Raw genomic sequence first — 24,905 nt, forward strand, 5'->3', positions numbered from 1 at the left:
ATGAAACCACCAAATGTGTTACTCTGCTGATGAGGGATGAGCCCTTACCCTCTAGTCATTTTCTCAAAACCCCATCAGTTGTGGTTTGAATGTGAAATGCCCCCTTAGGCTCTGGTGTTTGAACACTTGGTCTCCAGCAGGTGGTGCTATTTGGGAAGGTTGTAGAACCACTAGGAGGTGGAACCCTACTGGTTGAAGTGTGTCATGTGGGAGTCAGGCCTTGAGGTTTTTTTTTTTTTTTTTTTTTTTTTTTTTTTTTTTTCTTTTCTTTTTTTCCGGAGCTGGGGACCGAACCCAGGGCCTTGCGCTTCCTAGGCAAGCGCTCTACCATTGAGCTAAATCCCCAACCCCAGGCCTTGAGGTTTTTATGATCTGCTCTCTCTTTTGTTTTTTCTCTGCTCCTGGATTGGGTGATTGGATATGCTGGCTTCATGTTCCCCATGCCAGACCTTCCCTGCTATGGTGAGCTACGAGCCAAGATAAACCCTTTTTCTCTGAAGTTGCTTTTGTCAGGGAATTTCGTCACAGCAACAGAAATAGAAGTAAATCAATGTCAGTCAAGCCTATAATCTTTAGGGAACATTTCAGATTCAAAATGTAACATAAAGGGAAGCAGCATTTCCAGGGTACCTTACCAAGAGATCCAGCATGCATTATCTTATTTAGGTCTTGGGGAAAACCTACCAGGTATGCAATTCCATGCCAGGTGACTCTGAGACGTCCCAGACAATGGGACTTGCATAATGCTAATCAGTTAGTGGGCAATACCTCTGCTTTTCAGAATTCTTCATTGAGCAGCAGTTTCCCAGTGAAGGAACTGTGGAGGACCTCCTGAGTAAGGGGGTATGGTGGAAGTATGGGCAGGTGAAGTTAAAATAGGAAGGTGAAGAAGAAAGACTAGGCAGGTCTGATTGGCACCAAGAGTGCAGAAACAGTGGGGGTGAGAGGAAAAGCATGTGGGCACCAGATGGGGAACGCTTGGAATGCCAAGCTGAGGAGTTTGGCTTTTTTCCCTCGGGCCCTGGGAGGCCATTTGGAGTAAGGTTTGGCATGCTGATAAAGGAGCAATAGGAAGCCGGGAGTCTGGGGCCACTGAGGTTGCCGCTGAGTCCTGGTAAGTGCTGGGGCTTTTGGCTCTGAGAGACAATATCATCTTAGCAGGTGGAAAGCAGGAAAGACCTAGATTGACCAGAAACATCCATCAAAGAAAAGGCCAAGCTCAGGGAGAAGATGGGGGGAGGTTCTAATGCAGCAGGACAGGGAGGGGCTCAGACGCAGACGCTGTACTTGCAAACCTTGTTCAGGTCTCTGCTACCCTCTCAGCATCTCTAGGATCCTGGGCACATCACTGTGATTTTATGACATATGCATGAGCAAAAAACAAAACTAACACTAACAACAAAATTCACCTGAGATCTTTGTGAAACCTGCAAATTTCTTCAGGTTAGACTTTATCAGCATCTTTCTCTAGACCCTTCCTGTAGGGGAACACTTAATTTCTACCAGACATGTTCCCTCAGAGCTAAAACCTTCCCACTCTTCAGCTTAAAAGTGTTTCTCTCTCTCTCTCTCTCTCTCTCTCTCTCTCTCTCTCTCTCTCTCTCTCTCTCTCTCTCTCTCTCACACACACACACACACACACACACACTCACACACATGAGACAGAGAGACAGACAGACAGAGAGAGAATAGATTTCAGGAGTTGTTTGTTCTCTCTTTCTACCACGTAAATTCCAGGGATCAAACTAAGGTCTATAATTGGTCTTTTATCCACTGAGCTATCTCCTGCCTCTCTCTCCTGCTCACTTTTTTTTTTATGGTTCCCTATCAGGACTAATTGAAGGGACCCTTTGAGAGTCCATGATGTTTCTTCACATAAATGCTCACCTTTCTAAAGTTTCAGTCTTCTTCTCCAAGTTGGTGCTTGGGCCTTGGTGATGTTAATTTCATTCTTGAGAAAGTAGGGAAAGAGGTGACATCTATATGGTTTTTCTCTACCTTTCAGGATTAGTCCAGTCTACTCCTGGAGGAACAATGGGCCTTCTCAGGTCTTCCAGAATATAAAGTGCTGATGGAGTTTGGGGAGAAGAGGGTTTTTTTTTCCCTAGAGGCCTGGGGACTCCTGCTGGTAAATGCTAGAAGTGTATTTCTAGTTCTTTTGGCTGGCCTTGGCTTTTCCTTCCATCTAATACAACCTTCTGAGGTGAGACTGTAGCTGAGATGAAAGGTACAACACATTGGCCTCACCTCACCCTTTCATTCACACTATCTCTTTGGGGGGCATGGTGATGCTCATAAGTGACCTTAGCACTTGGGAGGTAGAGGTAGGAGGATCAAGAGTTCAAGGTCACCATCTTCTGTTACAGAATGAGTTTTTAGATCAGCTTGAGCTACCCAATGCCCTATTTCAAACCTTATACCTCCCAAATAAAAATAACATTCTTCTAGACCAGGTAGTTTTAAGTTGTGGATTCTTTTATCCATTTCTGTGCTAGACAATAAGCTGGGTCTAGCCAATCAGATTATCCTGTTTACCTGGCTAGAGATCAGTGATAGACACGTGTTTCATGTCTTTCTTTAGTAGATGGATAAACAAATGCAAAAAGTCATCTATGTATCCTAAGCAGAGCACCAATAAACCAAATAAAGGATTTCATCCAACCTTATTTCCTGAACCAAGGAATTTCTGGAGAGTGTTTTAGTAAGGGTTTTATTGCTGAGAAGACACACCATGACCAAGGTGACTCATATAAAGGTTTAATTGGGTCTGGCTTACAAGTTCAGAGGTGCATTACCATCATGGTGGGGAGCATGGCAGCATCCAGGCATGCGTGGTTTTGGAGGGGCTGAGTGCTCTGCATCTGATCCAAAGGCATCCAGGAGGAAACTGAGTCTTCCACACCGAACAGAGCTTCAACAAAGGAACAAAGCCCACCCCACAGCAGTGTACTTCCTCCCACAAGGCCATACCTCCTAATAGTGCCACTTTCCATGGGCCAAACGTATTCAAACCACCACAAAGGGTTATTTACAGGATAATGGATGCATTATTAACTCTCTCACTGCTGTGATACAATGCCTGACACAAGCAACTGAAGGGAGGAAGGAGAGAAGGAGGGAAGGGGGAAGGGGTGAGGAGGGAATGGGTGGGGGAGGGAAGGAAGGAGAGGAAAAGAAGGCGGAGGGAAGGAAGGAGGGGCTTATTCTGGTTCACAGTTCTAGGGAATACATGCCATCATGGTATAAGAAATATGGTGGCGGCAGGAGGAGGTAGCATTGCATTTACATGGAGGAAGCAGAGAGAGATAAATGCTTTGTTTAATTTGTATTTTCTTTTAGCTTGCTATTTTCAGTCTGGGACTTCAGACCTCTCACATTTAGGGCAAGTCTTCCTATCCCAGTTAACCTAATGTAGATAATCCCTTAGAGATGTGCCCAGATATCTGTTCCCAAGATAATTCTTAATCCTATCAGGTTGACAATTAAGATTAAGCACCGCTGTGTGTGTGTGTGTGTGTGTGTGTGTGTGTGTGTGTGTGTGGAGGGTTTACTTATAGGAACATGGGTAACTCCTGGGCCACCACATCTCCAAAGAGTTCTACACCAGTGTTATAGGCTGATACTGAAGTCCAGTGGGTACCTCTGAGGTTTCTGGGTTCTTGTGTCTTGGAATAAGGCATTGGCGGATGCCTTTGATATTTGTAACATCACAGTTGATTAGGGTTCAAGAAAGCTGCACCATGCAAAACTCCACAGAAGAGTAGAGAGGAAATGAGCTTTGGCATTGTGCCCAAGCCACATACAATTGGCATACGAGAACAAATTGGCAAGAAAGGCTGGTTCTTTCCTTGCCAGTATTCTGCCCCTCTGTAACACACACACACACACACACACACACACACACACACACACACACACACTCACCACATGGGGTAAAGGAGACACAAAGACAGAAATACAGAGGGAGACAGACAGACAGACACACACACACATGGGGTTGGGAAGACACAGAGAGACACACAGACACACAGAGAAAGAAAGAGATATTGATAGAGGTTTAGAAACACAGTGACTGGAGGACCTCAGGAGCTCTCAGGTCAGTTGGTCCAATTGAAATGGGGAGCCCCGGGTTCAGCAATAAGTCCTGCTTCATAAAAGCTGGGAAAGTGATGGGCAGCTCATAACTGCCTGTAACCCCAGCTCCAGGGGCATCTGTTGAGGGCCCCTGAGTTCAGATGCATAGATCCACATGCAGAAAAATTTTTAAAAAGACACATTTTTAGAATCCTGTATCAAAACTACCAACTAACATGTTCCTTTGATTTGTGGAATACATTAGTCCTTTGAGAGCTGCTCTCAGGATCTGTGCAAAGTCTGCCGAGCACTTGAACTGTTTACACTCAGTTTGTTTGATTTGCAGGAATACTTCAGTAGTCCTGACAAGAGTGGGCAGCAGACACTGATCACATGAGAACTGTGACAGAAGACATGCTGTCATGGTCACCGAGGCCTCAGTTCTGATGGAGCCAGCGTTTCTGGCTCTGATGCCACTGACTTCCTTTCCATTAGGGTCCCTTTGAACTGATGCTCTTTAATTCCCTCAAGAGAATTAATGATACTTTTACTTATTTTCTTGATTGATTTGTCTTGGGGAATTGAATTTAGGAAAACATTTAACTTCTTGAGAAATTAAAGTGTAGTAACTGATCAGTAAATTAGTTAAATCACTATATAAACCAGGCTGGCCTTGAAATCACGATACTCCTCCTGGGCAGTCCTAACATTTCACCTGTGTGTTATTATAGATGTGACCCATTATCCCTAGGTAGAAATGTAGGTTTAGGATGAACACCTAAAATTGGGAATTTCTAGGAGGGTGAGTATCCTAGTCTGGGAGGCAATCTAGATGCAAACAAGATAATCTGGGGAAGAGAAATACAAGTAGCAGCGGTAGGAACCATGGCATACTTCCTGAAGGAGTTTGCCTTTTTGCTGAGGAGGATACAGAAACTTGGAATAGTGGGAAGGTCTTCTAAATGGAGGTCATAGGTTGGATAGAGAAATACCAAGAAGTAAACATTTTGGTGTGGATGGGCAGGAAGTTGGATACACCCTGAGCTGAGAGTTCTTGAAAGGGAATGGTTGACAGGTTGTAAGATAGAAGGGAACTAAATCTTTAGAGTGGAGGACTAATTACTACCCTGTGCCCAGGTCTTATGGTCAGATTTGGAGTGGAAATGCTGTCTTGATCCTCATTTGAGCATACTGGAAGCCAAGGAAGAGAGTCTCTGGAGCTTTCTTTATGTTTTTAAAGATTAATTTTTAAAAGTTAGCATATGAGTAACAGGTTTCATCATGTGTGTCTATGCCAGATGGTTTTTATGTCAACTTGACACAAGCTAGAGTCATTTGAAAGGAGGTAACCTCCATTGAAAAAAATGTCTCATGGACTATAGGCAGGAAAACCTGTAGGGCATTTAAAGCAATTTATTTATTCTTCTCTTATATATTACATCCCAATCACAGTTCTTTTCCCTCCTCTCCTTCCAGTGCTCCCAATCCTCACCTTCTCCCTCAAATCCACTTCTCTATTTCCCTTCAGAAAAGAGCAGACCTTCCAGGGATATGGACTGAACATGGCATAATACGACAAAATAAGACTAGGCACAAACCCTCATATCAAGGCTGGATGAGGCAACGCAGTAGAAGGGAAAGGGTCCCAAGAACAGGCAAAGAGTCAGGGACAGCCCCCACTCCCACTGTTAGGACACCAAGCTACACAACCACAAAATATATGCAGAGGACCTAGCTCAGACTCACATAGGCTCCATGACATGTGACTCTATGAGTCCTTATGAACCCTGCTTAGTGGGTTCTCCTGGTGTTCTCAACCCCTCTGACTCCTACAACTCTTCCTCTCCCTCTTCCATAGGTTTCCTGAGCTGCAAGGGAAGGGATCTGATGGATAATTCTAATTTTTTAATTTCTCTACCCTAGGTCTCTGGGTTATCCAGCCTCCAGATGTTGGTCATCTAGGCGGTTTGGGGAATGGGCCCCTCTTGTGCTGTGGGTCTCAAATTAGAGCAGTCATTGGTTGACCACTTCCACAAGTTCCCTGTCTCAGTTGCCATAGCATGTATTGCAGGCAGGTTAGACTGAAGGCTTTGTGGCTAGGTTGGTGTCCCAACCTCACCATTGGAAGTTGCCTGGTTACAGAAGAAGACTGGTTCAGGCTCTGTATCCTCCATTACTTGGAGTCCTTGCTAGGCTCAAACCCACTAGAATCCTGGGAGTTTGTACAACATCATCCTTCAAATGCCCTTCAATTCCAGTCCTTTCTTCATATTCTCTTCCTCTATTCCACTCCTCCACCTGATCCCTCCTATTACCATTCCAACCCGCCCCCAATCCACCCACAAAATTTATTCCCAAAGAGATCCATGTGTCATCCTTAAAGCCCTTCTTGTTACTTAGCATCTCTGGGTCTATGGATTAACAGCTAATATCTATTTATAAGTAGGTATATACAATGTTTGTGTTTCTGGATCTGGGTCACTCCATTCAGGTTGATATTTTATAGTTCTGTCAATTTACCTTCAAATTTCATGATGTCATTGTTTTTAAAAGCTGAGAAACATTCCATTGTGTAAATGTACCACATTTTCCTTATCCATTCTTTGGTTGAAGGACATCTAGGTTGTTTCCAGTTTCTGGTTATTATGAATAAAGGTGCTGTGAACATAGTTGAGCAAGTGTCTTTGTGATAGGATAGAACGTTCTTTGACTATATGCCCAAGAATAATATAGATGGGTCTTGAGGTAGGTCAATTCCATAGTTGTTGTACAAGTTTGCACTCTCACCAGTAAAGAAAGAGTGTGTCTCTTACTCCACCTTCTCGTCAGCATGAGCTGTTACTTATGTTATTGATCAGAGCCATTATGGCAGGTATATGATAAAATTTCAAGGTAGTTTTGATTTTGTTTTCCCTGGTTTCTAAGGATGCTGAAAATCTCTTTAAGTATTTCTCAGTTATTTGGGATTCCACTATTGAGAATTCTTTGTTTAGATTTGTACCTCATTTTAAAAATTGAATTATTTGATTTGTGATGTCTAGTTTCTTGAATTCTTTATGCATTTTGGATATTAACTCTCTATCAGGTGTAGGCTTAGTGAAGCTCTTTACCCAATCTGTGGACTGCCATTTTTCCTACTGACAGTGTTATGGAAGCTTTTCAGTCTCATGATGCCCCGTTTATTAATTGTTGATATTAGTGCCTGCACTATCAGTGTTCTGTTCAGGAATTTGGCTTCTGTGCCAATGTGTTCAAGTTAGATCAGCTATTGAAGGTACACCCCTCCCCATTGTATTGTTCTAACTTCTTTATAAACTATCAGGTGTCCATAGGCGTCTAGGATTATATTTTTTGTAAGGCATTTTCTTAATTAGTGGTTGCTGGGGAGTGCCCAATCTATCATAGACTGGAGCATTCCTTAGCTGGTTGTACTTGATTTGACAAGAAAGTAGACTGAGCAAACCATAAGGAGCAAGCCAGTAAGCCACATTCCTCTATGATATCTGCGCTAGCACCTGCCTCCAGGTTCCTGCCCTGACTGACTTTAATGATAACTGTGATATGGAAGCATATGCAAAATAAACCCATTTCTCCCCAAGTTGATTTTGGTCATGGTGTTTCATTACAGCAATAGAGACCCTGACTATGACAGTATGACTATACTTTATTTTAATCTACCATCTTCCCTGTTCTCCTTGTCTCCCTCTGGTTTATTTTATTCCTTTTCATCTGGGACTTTTGCAAATGTCTACATATTGAACTGATAAATGGAAATTGCTGTGAGTTTAAGGCCAGCCTGGCATGTACATAATTGTGAATTCCAGGACAGCTAAAGTTTTAGTGTGAGACTCTGTCTAAGGCCAACCAACCAATCAACCAACCAAATAGGTAGCCAGACAGCTAATCAACCAACCAGCCAATTAACAGCCAACAAACCAACAAGTTATCTACGCATCCATCCAGCCAACCAATGAACTTACTAGACAGTGAACCAGTCAATAAACCAGCTAACCAGCTGATCATCCAACCAGTCCATCAACCCACTAGTCAACCAGTCAAACATGTAGACAAACAACTAGCCAATTAAGCAGCTGACCAATCAACCAGCCAATCAATATCCATCTGTCTAACCATTCATCCATCCATCCATCCAGGTGACCAACCAAGCAGCTAGTCAGTCAGCCAACTAACCAGCCAACCAAACAGCCAACCAGCCAACCAGTCAAAAAGGAGATAGATTTTTAGCTAAGTGGGAACTTTCAGAAAAAAACAGACTTTAGTAAGAAGTTATTTAATGACCTTTTCAGTGTTGTTAATTGTGTATTTATTTATGCATTATTTATTTACACACATGCCTATGTAATGAGATACACAAGGTTGGTTAATATTGCTTTAAAAAAAACCAAGAAACTGGGTCGTGATAGTGCATACCTTTAATTCCATCACTTGGTAGGGAGAGGCAGATGGATCTCTGAGTTTAAGGCCATCCTGGTTTACAAAGCAAGTTTCAGGACAGCCAGTGAACCCTTGTATCAAATGGTGAGAGGGGAAGGGAGGAAGGAACAGAGAGAGGCTACCTCCAAAATTGAAGACTTAATGGTAGCATAGTGGAGTTCATGGAGAGAAAGAGATCACACTTCAAACCAGGAAGCCAGAAGTAATTTGTGGATTAGGCACATTCTTATAATGTGCACTCTGTTAGCGAGCTTTCCATCACAATGACAAAGCACTTGAGACAGTTAACTTGGAAAAAAAGTTTATTTTGGCTCAGACTTCAGGTCATTGTTGTTTGGCTTCATTGTTTTTGGATCTGTGGTGGCACAAAGCTGCTTACCTCAAGGGGGATGGAAGAAAAGACAGAAAGCTAGGGGAAGTGGTCAAGGTTTCAATATTTCCTTCAAGGGTCCCCCAGTTAGACTTTTCTACTTAATGTTTCTACCACCTTTCAATAGCGCCATAATATAGTGATCGAGCTTTTGAGACAAGACATTTGAAGGACATTTAAGATATACATCACAGGTCTGACAAGAACTTACTTCATGAGGTCAGCCTTCTCTTGTTTGATTGTGTGTTTGTGTGTGTTTGTGTGTGTGTGTGTGTGTGTGTGTGTGAGTGTGTGTGTGTGAGTGAGTGAGTGTTTTGTTTTTTTGGATTTTTGTTGTTATTGTTTTTAATTTATATATCCCTGGTTATCCTGGAACTCACTTTGTAGACTAGCCTGGAGTTGAACTTGCAGATATCTCCTGCTTCTGTCTCTCCGAGACCAAGGACTAAAGGTGTATACTGCCAAATCTGGTGGCATTCTCTTCTGAGGGAGGAACCATGGTGAACTAAATAAGTCTCACTAGATTTTGTGTTTTCAAAGGCACACCCCCTCTTAGTACCACCACATTAAAGAACAATGTCCCAGTTCATGAGTCCTTGGGAGTCATGCCAGACCCTCTCCAACTCATGGCACAATGCATCCCCCTATACATGTCTGTGTATACATAGTAATCCTCCTCTATCTTCTACTCTGACTGGTGCCATGAATTTAGACACGGTCATGGCTTCCTTTCCTTTAGGGTCACAGAGGAGTTTTATTTGTAGCTCAGTAGAATGGGTTGTTTTGTCCTTCTGTAGACTAACTGTACCCCATTGTTTAATGTCTTTTACTGGATGTCTTCATTCAAGCTGCCTATATTTAAATATAATTATTGATTTCATTCTAACAAGCAGTATGCAAAACAGTACAATGTGAGGTCGTGAGCTCACTGTCATCAGGGGTGTGCAAGACGAGCTGGGGGACTATTTGGTTTTAAGATCTCTTCAGCTCCAAGGTTTTCTGATGGGAAGAACCATTTCCTTCCACCATGTCCAGAGCCATCCCCCAACAAGCTGCACCCTTGTGTGCGTATAGCATCATCATCCCTCCAGATCTGAGGTCTTCTATTCTTCAGAAAACTAATGGGCCTCTGGGGGCCAAGAGATGCAGGCTGCCTGGCAGTCCGGCAGCAGCACCCATGACATTCTTAGCATGCGGCTGGAGGGGAATTGATTGAGTGAGCAGATGCTAAGGTCCTGGCTGGTAATGATTCATTACTATTTGGGACAAACCCGAGAGAGATGCTCTCGTTCTGAGAATTAATTAGTTTATGCTCCATCAGTCGTATTGAGCAGAGTGTAAATGGCCCTTCTGAGGACTGAGCTCTTCAGTTAGAGGAATTAGCATTCCTTCCACCTAGCCAAGGAAGCAGGCAGCTTTCTGCCAAGGAAGAGAACAGGCAGAGGGGGAAGGGAGGCTGGAGTGAGGAAGCAGAGCAGTGTGTGTGTGTGTGTGTGTGTGTGTGTGTGTGTGTGTGTGTGTGTGTGTGTGTGTGTGTTTGTCTGGGAGCAGATTTTCACGTGACCAAGGCTTTGCCAATCCCTGTACAGTTTTGCTTGGGCCACAGGGATTGGTTCAGGAGTGAGTAGGTGTGGCCCAGTTATATGTTATGAGTCTCAATAAGACATTTGCTGGTAATTTAGGAAAAGCCACTGTATCAGTGTTCCTGAAGAACATGTGTGGCAGAAGCTGAAGCAGCCATTTTGGTTGTACTGTGCTGCTTTGCATTGTTTGATGAGAGTCTGGCTATGTACCCCGGGCTGGGCTTGAACTCCTGGGCTCAAAGTACAGAAACAGCGGTTCTTACTGAGACCTGTTCACACTGCAGATTTCCAAGTCAAAGTAAGGCTGCTGCTGTTTAAGCTATTTGGTTTGTGGTTATGTGTCACATAGCATTGACTTTTAATTGTCCATTTGTATAAATCTGATCATCTCTCTTGTCATTTTAAAATGTCCTCAACTAGCTGGGGCAGGAACATGGGCTGAAAAGAGGATAAGCTGTGAGGATTGGGTGACATTGCAGGACCCTGGTTGCTTAAAAAGAAAGGAAGAAGGGAAGAAGAAAGGAAGGGAGGGAAGAAGAGAGAGAGGAAGGGAGGAAGGAAGTGAGGGAGGGAGGAAGGAAGGGAGGATCTAATAAAAATCCAGACTCTTGTGTGTGGTACTCAGGACCTTGTGGACCTGAATTTACAGCAGTGGTTCTCAACTTTCCTAACGCTGAGACCCTTTAACACAGTTCATCATGTTGGGGTGACTCCCAACCATAAAATTATTTCATTGCTATTTCATAACTGTAATTTTGCTACTTCTATGAGTCATAATGTAGATATCTAATATGCAGGAGATTGGCTATGTTACTGCCAAAAGGTCGCAACCCACAGGTTGAGAGTGTCTTAGAATCTACGGTCTGGCTGGTCTCCTCCCAGGAATCCTATTTTCTGCCTATCAGAACCATTCACAGTTTTCAAAACCATTCACAGTGCACCTTTTCAGGCCGCTGCAGTTTTTCACACTCTGCTGCCCCTAAGGATTACTTGTCTTGCCTTTTTCATTTGACTCCTCTGTGGAGAAGCCCCTGTCCTCCTTCTTTCTCTGAAAATCCTGGTAGCCAAATATCTCACCTCTTGGGTTCTATCGTTGTGGTCTCTCAACTAGTTTTCTAACATTTCTGTTGTTTTACTTTCCAGAGAGGTTTGTTGGATCCCTTCTTACAAAAACCTTGATTTCGATCTCATTGCAAACTTTCAGAGTCCTTTGTTTTGTTTCATTCCATATTGAACTTGTTTTGTGTTTCGTTTTTCTCCCTCCATGAAAGAAGTAACTTTTTTTTTAATCTTTCTGCTTTTCTTTTTGCTAACTGGACATAGCTTCTGACAATGATTTCTTTAACCCAACTTTGACAGGTTTCTGAAGTTTCTCCTGAGCCTATCTGCATTTCCTTATATAAAACCCCAATTTAGTCTAAGAATCCTGCTAAGTCATTTAGGCAAGAGTTGCTTGATCACACTCAAATTGGATTAAGATTCCTCATTCCCAATTATGGTGGATTGAATGAGAAAGGCCCCCATAAACTCATGTGCTTGAATGTTTGGTCTTCAGTTACCAGAATTGTTTATGAAGGATTAGGAGGTGTAGCCTTGTTGGAAAAGGTATGACTTTGGGAGTGGGCTTTGAGGTTTCAAAAGCTCATGCCAGGCTCATTTTATCTCTGTCAGCCTCCTGCAGACCAGGATGCAAAGCTCTCAGTCACTGCTTTAGTGCCATGTCTGTCTACTTCCTGCCATGATCATGGCCCAATCCTTTAAAACTGAAAGTAATTCCCCTATCAAATGCTTTCTTTCATAAGAGTTAACTAGGTCATGGTGTTTCTTCACAGCAGTAGACCAGTAACTAAGATATCAAGTCTTGATACTTGATTATCTTGGCTGGCCTTCAGTAAAACTCCTATTAGGGTGTGCTAGGCAGGGCTGCCCTGGGAGTGGCATCTCCCTCTAGTGAGATTCTATCCACTGGCCTCCTGGTCCTTTGCTAAATTCTTCTTGGTTTTGCTTTCTTCAGAATGGAGGCAAATTCTGTACTGTATTTCACTGGAATAGTCTTAAATAAAGATTTCCCTCATCCACCCCTTTGCCTGCTATATGGGTATGTTTCCTTGAAAATATGTCTTTATGGATCTGTTTTAAAAACTATTTATCTATATTTAAAATATTTCATGTGTATGAGCTTGAGGATATGTTTATGCACATGTTCGTGTAGGGACCTATGGAGGTGTTGGATCATTTGGAAGTGGAATTACAGATCGGTTGTGAGCCGCCATGTTAGTGCTAGGAATCAGATCCAGATCTGGAGGAGCAGCCAGTGTTCTTAACTGCTAAGCTGTCCTCCAGGCCCTTATATTTCATTTTTAATTACATGTCTCTGTGTGTCTGTATGTGTGGTGTAAATGTGTGTGAGTTTAGGTTTCTGTGGAAAATAGAAGAAGGTGTTAGATCTTCTGGATTTGAAATTACAAGTGGTTGTGAGTCTCCAGATGTGGGTTCTGAGAACTAAACTCTGGTTCTTTGCAAAAGTAATAAGTACTCTTAACCATGAACCATCTCCCTAGTCAACGAATTTATTTTTCTGCAATTCTCGATATCCTACTTCCATGTTGAAGGTTTACCTTAAATGTCTTCTGATGCTTGGTTGTCCATTTGTATATAAGAAAGTGAGCTTGAAGTTCTGAGGACAGAGGGCTTGTTGGGTGACCATGCGGTGGGAAAAATATTTACTATTTATATGACTGTTCCCTTTCTGATAGAAGGATAGAAGTAGTATGTTACTGCTGCCCAGAGATGGCCTCAGTGCCAGAGCTTCTCAGGTAGCTCATTCTACTTCCAGAGAGCAAATTCTTCCTTCTCCTTGGGTGGTCCATGCCATGATATTGAGTAAACAGGCTGGAGGGGAAGGGTGATGCTCTTTGTAAGGTCTTAGATTTAACCTCTATCTTTTTATCTCTCATTCTGCCTTCCCTCCCCCTTCTTAAACACCCTGAGTTTTAACCTTTCCATGATAAGGTTAAACACAACACAACACAACACAACACAACACATAACAGGGTGTGTTTTCCATCTGTTAAACCTATTCTCATTTGGTTCTGGGCTGTCTCTTCTCCCATTGGCTTACCAATTTCTAGTCAGTGTCTCTATTCTAGAAACATGTCAAATTCTCTTCTATTGATGTTTCAATATTGTTGTCTTTGTTGAATTGGGTTGTATATCTTTAAAATCCCTTCAATGTCCTTTTAGGTGGTCTTATGAGGCAGCAGAAAGAGACACCCCATTCACTACAAATGCACACGTGGTACTTAGCTCCCCTACACTGGAAATGACTATAGAGACATATAAAACATATAAAACAGGGAAATGACTTTAGAGTAGTAGTGACAACTTCCTGGGGACTAGTGCAGTGGAGTAGGAGAGTATATTAGTTAAGAACTCAGACTCTAAGGTCAGACCACCTGAATTAGCATGCTGGTAGCATCACTGGCTATCATGAAGCCTTTGGAAAATATCTGATGTCTCTGTGACTCTTGATCCCTTTCTCATACAACAAGGATCAAAAGAGAGACACATTCTTCTCTTGTCTCCTGCTGTCACTTTTTCTGAGATTTAAATCTTTTTTAGAAACAGATCATCTTGTTTGTCTTGGCTCCAACTAAAATGGTGAACTCTCAGAAGGCAAAGATGATAGCTTAGTCATCTTTGTCGTCTTTAACTAATGACATCACTTATACACTTAAGTGGGCAGTAGTAACTTGGAGGTGGGCGGATCTGCATAAGGTTTCTGGTCTACCAATTAACCACTCGTGTGTCTTTGGGAATCTAAATTAATGTTTTTAGCATAGCAGCTATTACCATTGTAACCAGAGTAACTGTGATTGCCCACAGGAGACCCTCAGGATCAGGCCTGCTGACCTTTCCTCAGAGAAGGAGGTAAGAATCATTCTACTCTTCTGTGAGATTCATTTCCTTCTGTGTTCCCACTCCAGTTAAATGTAATTCTGCTCCACTGCATGCAGTCTTCAGGGGTGTTAGGTAAGCTGGAGGGAGGCTCCATCTCTGCTACTACAGGGAAGTCATCATTCATGTAGGGTGGGGACTTTTCAGTGCTATAACTGTTTTGGGTCACCCAAGCTTCTATAATTGTCCCTTCACCCACGTTCTTGTAAGTAAATAAACTCATTGGTTCACTTAGACTTGGATAGATCACAACTGTTTTGTCAATAGCATTTTTTTGGAATTTGCTGTGTAGTCCAGGCTGACCTTGAACTCACAGAAATCTACTGCCTCTATCTCTCAAGTGCTGAGGTTAAAGGCCCTCCATAGCCAACATTACTTGCACTGTTGACTGGAGTAGTCATTTGTTCATATCTGCCTAGGAAGAGTTAATGCATCATTAGGCTGCCACTTCCTCAATTATATGAGCCTTAAAGAAGATATACCAAATCCTGTACACACCTAAGGAACTCAGAGAACAGAGTTTTCGGGGGGGACAGGATGACAAGGAGATGGTTAAATGATAGTGTCATTTCAAGGATGCAGCTTGGGAAGGATAGATTATGAAAGGGGAGTTGGAAGAGGTAGGCAGTGGACAGAGGTAATTGCAGGGTTGTATAACTATGGGCACATGTGGGATGTGACAAGGAAGGAGCCTGAAGTGACTGGCATATTGAGTGCAGTTGACTACCGGATACTGTGGGGTGACCAGGATAGCAAGGACGGGCAGAGAGCAAATCTGGTGCTTAGTGTCAAGGTTAGGAAATGTGAAGTTGGAGACATAGCTTCTATGCAGTTGCTCCTCCACCAAGCAGAAGAGGGCATGGAACTCCTGCATAAGCAAAAACAAGAATACATGCTTCTTGTACTGGGGTATTGCTGGTCACCTAAGAAGATGCTACACCTGAGAGAATGTGCTGATTTGGAAGATCAAAGGAGTAAAGGTAGAATTGGTGGGAGGGGCTATGTGTTTGAATGTGTTGAAAAGGATTATAGCCCACGGGATGAGATGCTCTAAGATATATTAGGAGATCAGGAGAGTTCTATCCCTAGGAATCCAGGAGTCCAGATCTTCTCACACCAATATTATGGGAGTATTCACAGTATAAAGAAATTATTGTAAACTTTTAGGTATAATTTTAAGACAATGGTATTGTGCTTTTTTATTTGAAGATTTCTATCTCAATGAGACCAAATTAAGAACAAGTTTCTATGTCCTTGCAGCTAAGTGAGAAAAGCTTTCTACTGAGCTAGTTTCAGGACTAGCTTTTGAATTATGTCTTAAATACAGCACAGACACCGTATTGAAAGGGAACCAAAAGAGGAAATTCAAGCTAAGAAACAAGGTCTGGACAAAAGCACAATGAACTGAGATTTGGGTCACAAACCGAATGATAAGAACTCAAGGGTCTGAAAACCCCCCAGAGTGCACAAGTCACTCCCAGCTGTCCAGTTACTCCTGAGAAGCTCATCACCTGGTCAGGTTTTCTCAGTGTGTTCTCATTGTATTGACTTTACCAACTAAAGCCCAAATAAGAAGCTGGAAAGATGGCTTAGGACTAGATTCCTGGTACCCACATCAGGTGGCTCACAACCACCTATAATGCTAGCTCCGGGGAAGGGGGGGGCGTTCTTACCTTCCCTCAGTGAACACTTCCTCTTCAGGGTTGGCCAGAGTTAACACTTGCCTCCTTAGATGTAGGCAGGGATGGAGGGAGCCCCATTCTTGAGATGTGATATTAAAGAGTTAGAAAGGCTGTCCGTCTGTCATCTGAGAATCAGGATGGTTTCTGCCAAAGAAAATCAGTGTCCTCCATGTGGACTCTGGGGCATCAGTGAAGTTTTCCCTGATGGTGTAAGGCTGCCAGCTAGTCTGTGTCTAGTACATCATTAGGCTGGAATGGCATAGAGGAATCCAGGTTAGGTCTTGTTCCTTGTCGGGTGACCTGGGAGGACCTGTGCTCTTGGGGAGCTGGCCAGGTCCTCCCAAGCCAGAGCACCTAGAAGCCAAGTCCTACCGTCTTTCCAATTATTTTTCAGAATCTCAACAGCTCTTACCTTTCCACAACAACCTTATAAATCAGTTAAACTCATTGTTTGCTAGGCTTCATGCTCCTCCATATGACTGCAGACAAGGCTTCAGATCATGTGGGGTGGGGTGTGGTAACTCGGAGGGAAATGCCTCATAAAGCGACCTTTGTTTGGAGGTCTAGCCTCACAGAATGCTACCTCTGCCTTTGCAGGTCCTCTCAACCTGTAACTGTTAATCAGTACATAATCTTGAACCTGTTCTAAGTAACTAGCCTCCCAACAACATGCTTTAGTGGTCTTTGTTGGTGTTTACTGATGATGGAGGAGAAACTGGATGACTTTCCCAAGGTCACATAGCTAGTAAATATCTGACCAGGGCTCGAATGCAGATCTGTCAGACCCAGAGCCCATGTACTTTCCATTAAGTCAGGTAACAGGTACTTGGAAAATACAAAAAGCCACCGATGATCCTGTGTTATGCACATATAACACGTTTAGGTTTTATACTCATTGTTTGGTGAGGGGCGTGATGACTGCTGTTTGCAGCTGTGTTCTGGGGTGAATCACTGGTTTTCTATCACATCCCTTGTGTAGGCTTCCTCTGAGAATCAGGGGATATGGGAGCTGAGCTGCTCCTGACATCCCCACATTCCCCTCTTAGTCTCCTTAGGCTGTACAGTGGTAGAATGTTTTGTGCATTTCTAACTCTGGTGATAATTGTCATGCCATGTCTAATAATTTCCATGACTCCTAATAATTGCTATCATTTGTTGAGTACACCCATGAGCTCCTCTTTCAAGGAGTTTGCTGAAAACAGGAGAGAAGCAGAGTGGCTGCTGGAGGAAAAAGTGAGGCTGAGGATTTCACTCATTGCTCAGCAAGCTAAAGGCTTTGGATTCAGTCCACAGCCCTGAAGACAAAATAAAGAGTAAATGTCTGTATGCTGCAAGGTGTGCATGTTTACACACCATAGCCATGTTGATAATTTCAATGAGGTTTTTTTTTTGCAGTCTTTCCTCCAAATACATAAATAAATACTCCCAAAATAGCATCATTCTTCACACACTGTTCCGTAATATGCTTTTAGCACTTAAATATATATTAGGGGCAATTTTCCAAGTCATTATGTACTTTTCTATAACATCATTAAAGAATGGATGCAGGCCATTCCTGTAGGTGGGCATAGACTCTGTTTTAACCAATTCAAATTTTAGTCAGCATGCAAGTGCTTGCTTGTGGTCCTCTGATATAAAAACACTGTTATCCACTTCCCAGGGGCGGTGTTCTTGCATGTGTCTATGGTTGTGTCCTTTGGAAAGCTCCTTTGCAGTGATTTCAGCCAAGGTACAGAGGAGCACATTTGACTGAAAGACAGAAAGAGTAGATTTAGCAAGCAGACACTGACAGGACCCAGATGTGTTGCTATGTGGGTGCTGCATCTCTGAATGCAGAATTCAGATACTAGAGAGAAGTTCTGGATGTAGACCATCTAACTGTCATTTTCTTTCAGATTTGGAGGCAAGCTGATTGAATGTGAAGAAGCTGTAAGGTAAGACCTATGTTGGTGACAGGATTAAGATGCAAGATGACCCTGGCCCACAAGAGAATGAGCTAGAAGAACTGGAAAAGTCATAAAGGGAACATTATATTGTTGTCACAATGGTAATATTTCAAATATTCTCTAGATGACACTTGTAGAAGCTAGGGAACACCTGGATGGACACCAAGCCTTTCAAAAAGGACAAAGGGGTTTCTGGGACTGAGTCACCCTCCAGATTCACACCCCCCAATAACCTCAAGCTGTGCCCATTTGAACATAGGTAAATTGGTACTCAGCCTAAACAAAAAAGGTAGGCAGTTGCATGATCTATGTCATGGCTGTGTGGGCTATATATAAATGAAGCTCTATCTATCTATCTATCTATCTATCTATCTATCTATCTATCTATCTATCTATCTATCTATCTATGTATCTACATGAAGACACAGGGTACACAAACTCCATTCTCCTGTTTAATCACTGATAGTGTGTGCAGTCCCATCAAGCAAACAAAAAATTCTATGGGGAACACCAGCCGGCTGTCTTCCAATCTGATTAGAGCTAATATGGAAATAGATGACTCTCGAGTCTACAAATAGCATCAGCTATCCCAGATGGGTACTGCACTTCTCAAGACTGCCTGTCTTCCCACACCAGTCATAGGCCCATGATTATTTTCCTGGGTGTCTGACTGAGTGGCATTGAAGCAGGGTTCCCACACCCTCAGGTTCAACTGGCTGGAATGGCTCACAGAACCCAGGAGTCTTCACTGCCTTTGTATCACAGTGACAAAACATCATGACCAAGGCAACTTACAAAATAAAGAATTGGGGTTTATAGTTCCAGAGGGTTATTGTCCATGACCATCACATGGTAGCAGGCAGGTGCTGGAGCCACAGCTGAAAGCTTACATCTTGATCCACAAGCAGTAGAGAGGAAAGGAGAGAGGGAGGGAGAGAAAGAGGGAGAGAGAGAGAGAGAGAGACCGAGAGCTCAGAGAGACAGAGACACAGAGATGCAGAGATAGATGCAAAGATACAGAGATAGAGAGGGAGACAGACATGCTCACACACAAAGAGAGAGACAGAGACCTAAAGACAGAGATGCACAGAGAGAAAGGCACACACACATAGATAAAGACAGACAGGGACAGAGAGAGAGAGAGAGAGAGAGAGAGAGAGAGAGAGAGAGAGAGAGAGAGAGAGAGAGAGAGAGAGAGAAGATATAGTGTAGGCTTTGGAAACCTCAAAGTTCATCCTTGGTGACACATCTCCTCAAACAAAGCCACAACTCCTAATCCTTCCTAAACAATTTTGCCAACTGGGAACTAAGTATGTAAACATAGGGGCCCACAGGAGCCATTCTCATTCAAACAATATACCAGGGAAACACATACATCTCCTGGTTTACTAAAGAAGGTTGGATGAAGAGATAGTACAATGGTTTGAGTACGGTGTGTGCCTTCGGAAACTCAGGTTGAAACTAAAACCTTAATGTAACTGTAGTTCAGCCATGAGCCTTTGGGAAGTTGAGATGTTTAATCTGGATCTGTAATTAACTAAGAGATACTTGTCTGGGCAGGTTTTTGAGAATGTTTCCAAGAAGATTTGATTAAAAAGGGAAGTGCTTCCCTTAGAATGGCCAATTCCTTCTAGCTGCAGTGTCTCAGATGTAAAGAGTTCCAAGTGTACACCAAAGAAGTGCTTTGCTTGCTAGCCTGCCTTCCATTCATGCTTTCTAGTCTGTCTTCCATTTGTGATGAGTATGTCCATAGCTACTGCTGTTGTTGTCATTCTTTGCTGACATTAGACTCCAATATTTTTTGGATCCAAAGTTGGCTGAAGACCAGCAACTTTCTAAGACTTTCCCTGGCCCTTGGTGCTACCTCTTAGGTAACCAGGTTCATGAACAGAGAAGCTGTTAGTTAGGATCTCAGCCTCTTCAGAATACAGACAGTCATTGTTGTACTACCCAAGCATCTAATAAGTTTCCTTTTGTGATATATATGTATTCTATCTGCTCTTTACTTTTAGCGAATACTAATCCAAAGAGGCCTGGGATTAGGTTAAGTAGGATGGGAGGAGTCCCCATGATTTATACTGGAGACTTTATAAGAGGAAGGAAAGAGATTGCTGTGTACCACCATGATATCATACAGCCGTGGGAGCCAGGGCCAGGCCTGGAAGGTAATATTAGAACTTTTAGCCATTGTGAACTAAATAAATCCCTTTCAACCTCAGGTATTTTGTAGAGTAACAAAATCAACCAGAGCAGATCGGCAGGACCAGGTATGGGGGAAAGTGTATTAGTTCCATGCATTTGCTACCTCCCAGGAACCTACTGAGAAGCTATCTGCAATCTGTCCTGTTGGGTTCTTATGGAAGGTTCGTTACACAGGCATGGTTGACTATATCACTGGCTATTGGTGATGGTAATGGCTATTCCTGGTTGTCAACTTGACTTTATCTGGAATGAACTACAATCCAGAATTGGAGGGCTCCACCTGTGATCCAGTTCTTGAGACTGGAAGACACAAGTTTCTGACCTGCATCTTGGCATGGAGATCTTGAGGCATAGTGGCTATGAAAAGCTTAGGCCCAGGAAAGGTAGTACATGCCTTTAATTCCAGAAGACTAAGGCTAGGAGATCTCTAAGTTTAAGGTCAGTGTTGGACAAAACAAAGTCCCAGATCCAGGTGTGGTGGTGCACACCTTTAATCTGTGCCACACCTTCTGCTGGAGACCCACATAAGGACACTGGAGGAAGGAAGATTCCTTCTTCTTTGCCACTTGCATTTACTTGCCAGCGCATCTGTTGGAATCTACATTTACAGAAGACCAGCTGAAACAACTACCCTTGTGGGACTGAGCAACTACTAGATTCTTGGACTTCCCATTCACAGCTGACCATTGTTGGGGAGCTGGACTATAGACTGCAAACCATCATAATAAATTCTGTCAATACAGAAAGACATTCTATATGTTCTGTGACTCTAGAGAAACCTAAAACAATTTAACCTTGAGTTGTGGAGTGTGGTGGTTTGGATAAAAGTGTGACTTTGATGGAGGACGTATATTACTGTGGAGGCTGCCTTTGAAGTCTCAGAAGCTCCAGACCAGGCTCAGTGGCTTATAGTCACAGAAAGACCTGCTTCCTGTGGATCAAGATGTAGAACTCTCAGTTCCTCCTCCAGCACCATGTCTGCCTGCACAACACAATACTTTCCACCATGACAGTAATGGACTAAACCTCTGAGCTGCAAGTTAGCCCCAATTAAATGTTTTCTTTTATAAAAATTGCCTTAGACATGGTGTCTCTTCACAGCAATAGAACCCTAAGACATGAAGGTTGGTGAATAGGCTAATGAACCCCAAAGACTTTAAACATTCCAAAGATTTTAGTAGTTAGATGCTAGAAAACAAGGGCAAGGAACAAATACATATCACAACATCATAATGCACATCATTTACATTTTTTCTAGTAGCCAGCAGTGTATTTTAGATAACTTAACACATCCAAACTGTAATTTTAATACATAGTCAATACAGACACATTATTATTGAAGGGTATTTTTTCTTTCTATGTATGTTTTTAAAATAAACATATAATAATTGCACAAGTTTATGTGACAGTGTGTAATTTGATACATGTCCAATGTATAATCACTAAATCAGGTTAATTAGCATATCTATATCATGTAATACCATCTCTTTCAACTGAAAACCTTTGAAATTTTCTCTCCTAATTTTTTATATGAATTATATAGTAAATGGCCGTAAACCACAGTTACTCCATTGTGTTGTAGAACTTACTTCCTTTCAAGTATGTATATTTGGGTTTCCATTACCTCGGCTCCCCCCTGTGACCATTCCTCTTAGGTTTTGAAAACCAGTGTATGCTTTATACTTCCACACGTCTCCATTCAGACACTCAATTTTCAGTGGTTCAAATGAAATAGTAAAAAATATGTTGATATGATGAGTTAGTCTTCTCAACTAAACAGAAGCTACAATCATCTGGGAGTTGGGTCTCTGGGCATGCCTGTGGGGATGATCGTGGTTGATATGAGAAGGCATGGTCCATGCTAACTGTAAGGAGTACTGTTCCCTGGCTGGGATCCTACACGTGGTAAGTGAAGAAATGAAGTTGAGCAGCAGCATGCTTGTTGCTCTCTGCTTCATGATTGTAGTTGTGATGTTACCATCTACTTGACTTCCTTCCTCAACACAGTGGGCTGTTCCCTTGAACTGTGAGTCACAATAAAGCCTTTCTTCCTTAAAATGTTTTTGTCAGAGTATTTTATCACAAAAACAAGAAAAATGAAAACAGTTGTATTTAATGAAATTATTTTATTATTTTAGTTATTTTCTTTCTATTGTTTAAAGAGTTCACGGATGCATATGTTTTGCTCAAATCAACCCCCTCATCCTCTCCTCTCAAATGCCTCTCCTATAACCTCCACCACTTTCTTCTCCAACTTCATGTGCTATTTATAAACCCACTAAGTCCACTTAGTGCTGGGTATGAGCATGGGTATAGGGCCATCTACTGGAACATGGAAAATCTCTCAGGGACCATATCCCTGAAGAAAAATAGCTCTCCTACAGCAGTCATTAATTGTCAATAGCTTCTCAGTTAGAGTAGGTATTAGTGAGCCTCTCCCCCATCCCTGTTGAGTTTGGGTTGGCTTGATCTTGTGCAGGTCTTGTGCATACAGTCACAGGTGCAATAGTTTATGTGTCCAGTGGCCCTGTGGTGTCTGGTAAATACTGTTTCACTGCAGTATTTACCTCTGTCTCTTAGAATCTTTCTACCAACAGCCTGGTTTAAGTTTTACCTCAGTTTATTATCTGTAAAATGGAAATAAAACAATAAGCTGTTGCCTAGAATGCATCCAGAGATGATATTAGGCAAGGAATATACTTATGACTTATGGAATAGCATCTTAGGGCTCCATCCTCTATATATTCTTTGTAACATGGACTGGACTCTGCTTGAGGTGGGGGGGGGAAGGATGGTCATTACTAGTTTTCAGCAGGCTACAGGTAACAGGTGGCATTTTTCAGTCCACACAAACAAAACCCAGCTTCTGAGCTCTCTAATCCTACAGAAAGCTTGGTTTTTTGTTTGCAGCTTCAGATTGATCTGGATTGATTTGTCTTCAAACCTTTCTGTCAAGAGAATGAAAACAAAGAAGCAAGGAGAGAAGGTTGGGTTTCCTACATCCTTCCTCTCTCTGTCTGGCCGGCCTCCCACTAGTGTGTCAAAGTACAGCCAGAGCTATGAAGCCAGTAAGTTGGCCCAGAGAAGCCCTCTGCATTTCTCTGCAAAAGAGCCCACCACAGGCTCACCCAGCCACATCTGTGCTTCTGTCAAGTAAACAAAGACTATGTACTGCTCTCAGACAGGCACTAACATTAGCTGAGTAAGAGCTCTTTGGGGACCAAGGAAAGGAGGTTCTCATTTGAAAATGAACCACTGTATGTGGATTTATAGCGCTGCTTTTCCGATAGAGAGCGTGGAATATTTTTCTCTGGGAGATTAGAGTTTACTAGTGGATTCAAGTGTAACTTCAGTGAGTGGTTGGAGGTATTAGATGTGGCAGTATTACAGTATTGTTTTATTGGCAATTAGATTTCAAACTGGCACAAATGTATGAAAATAAGTCTCAATTATGGGCCTGTGAAGTTTCTCCACCATCTGTCAACAGTTTGTTCCTTATGCCACAACATGTGTACCTTTGGAGGGAAAATGATTTAATAGACCAAGAGAGGGGAGGGACAGCTCTCAGAATCACTTTGGAGTTTGAACCAGGTGCCTGTACTTATGATTTCTGATGCAGAGAGAAATTTAGAGTCAAATGTGCACGCATGGATGTCTATCTACATACATACATAAACACACCTTTGAAAATTCTCCAACTGGCAGAGATGGAATATAACTTTGGTAGGCAAGAGACCAATTTTCCCACTTTACAGCTGCAAAAGATGAAGTTTGCTGGAGGTCAGGGACATGTCTAAGTGGCAGAGTCACACAAGGGGATGGTGGAGCGTTAGCCAGTTGCATCATGTTCTGCTGGTAAATTTGTGCCAATTGATTCTCTGCAATACTTAACAACCCTGGTTTGAAGTACTTTCCCATTTCCATGGTGTAAACACTATCCCTGGCTGATGCCAGCCAGCGATGTGATGCCCCCTGAGTGTGAGGTTTGGCAGAGCCAGCTCTGGGGTTCAGTGGTTAGGGACCTGAGGGTGCTGATGCAGTTTGTGGCATGTCTGCTCAGCACCTGCTTCCCCTTTTGGGCAGAGTGCTCTGACTGTTCTGGGGGTACCCTCTGCTCAGCCACACTGTGTTTATATGGAGTGACTCCATCATGATGCATGACCCAGGGCCAGGTCCTCCATTTTATACTATCTCTCTGTGATGCAGGATGACTCTAAGAGTCAGGCTCAATCAAGACTTTAATAGGAGTTGGAGGCTACAGATCTTTGGAGTGCTTGGTGGTTGCTTTGTCCCATAGGAGCAGTGCTGTCAGAGAGTGGAGATAAACAGGGGGAAAAACAAGGCCAAGAGACCCTGCTTCAAGCTTCATTTCTGTAGCTTTTATTTAGCAGAATCAATAAAATGCCTCGTTCCTTTATCAACTGTTTTACTCCTGGCAGACAAGGTCCTAAGAAACAAGTTTGTCTCTGGAGCCTATACTAGAAAATCTCCCCAGTCTTTGGGACCAGCTGATTGGCTAGAGTGTTAGTGCCTCAAAGCCATAAACCCTGTTTAAGCCATGGCCACTCTTAAAACTAGTTTGATGTCAGGTAAGTTGAAGATACTCAATAAATCTCTGTTAACTGTCTTGATATGG

General features: G+C 42.7%; 1 protein-coding gene across 10 annotated transcripts in view; it reads left to right on the forward strand.

The window, feature by feature from the left end:
* The first annotated feature begins 1,032 nt into the window (after positions 1-1,032).
* Positions 1,033-24,905, forward strand: part of LOC134482310 (uncharacterized) — a 445,899-nt gene continuing 422,026 nt past the window's right edge. For 9 of the 10 annotated variants that reach the window (XR_015639605.1, XR_015639603.1, XR_015639604.1 and 6 more), the window contains exons 1-3: positions 1,033-1,114; positions 14,368-14,412; positions 18,017-18,055. The gene's annotated coding sequence lies outside the window, so the exon portion shown is untranslated. Of the gene's footprint in view, positions 1,115-14,367; positions 14,413-18,016; positions 18,056-20,286; positions 21,343-24,905 lie in introns of those variants that run through there. The other variant, XR_015639600.1, reaches the window with a different exon arrangement.

This window comes from Rattus norvegicus, chromosome 16, assembly GCF_021556685.1.
Source record: "Rattus norvegicus strain SHRSP/BbbUtx chromosome 16, alternate assembly SHRSP_T2T, whole genome shotgun sequence".
Lineage (NCBI taxonomy): Eukaryota > Metazoa > Chordata > Mammalia > Rodentia > Muridae > Rattus > Rattus norvegicus.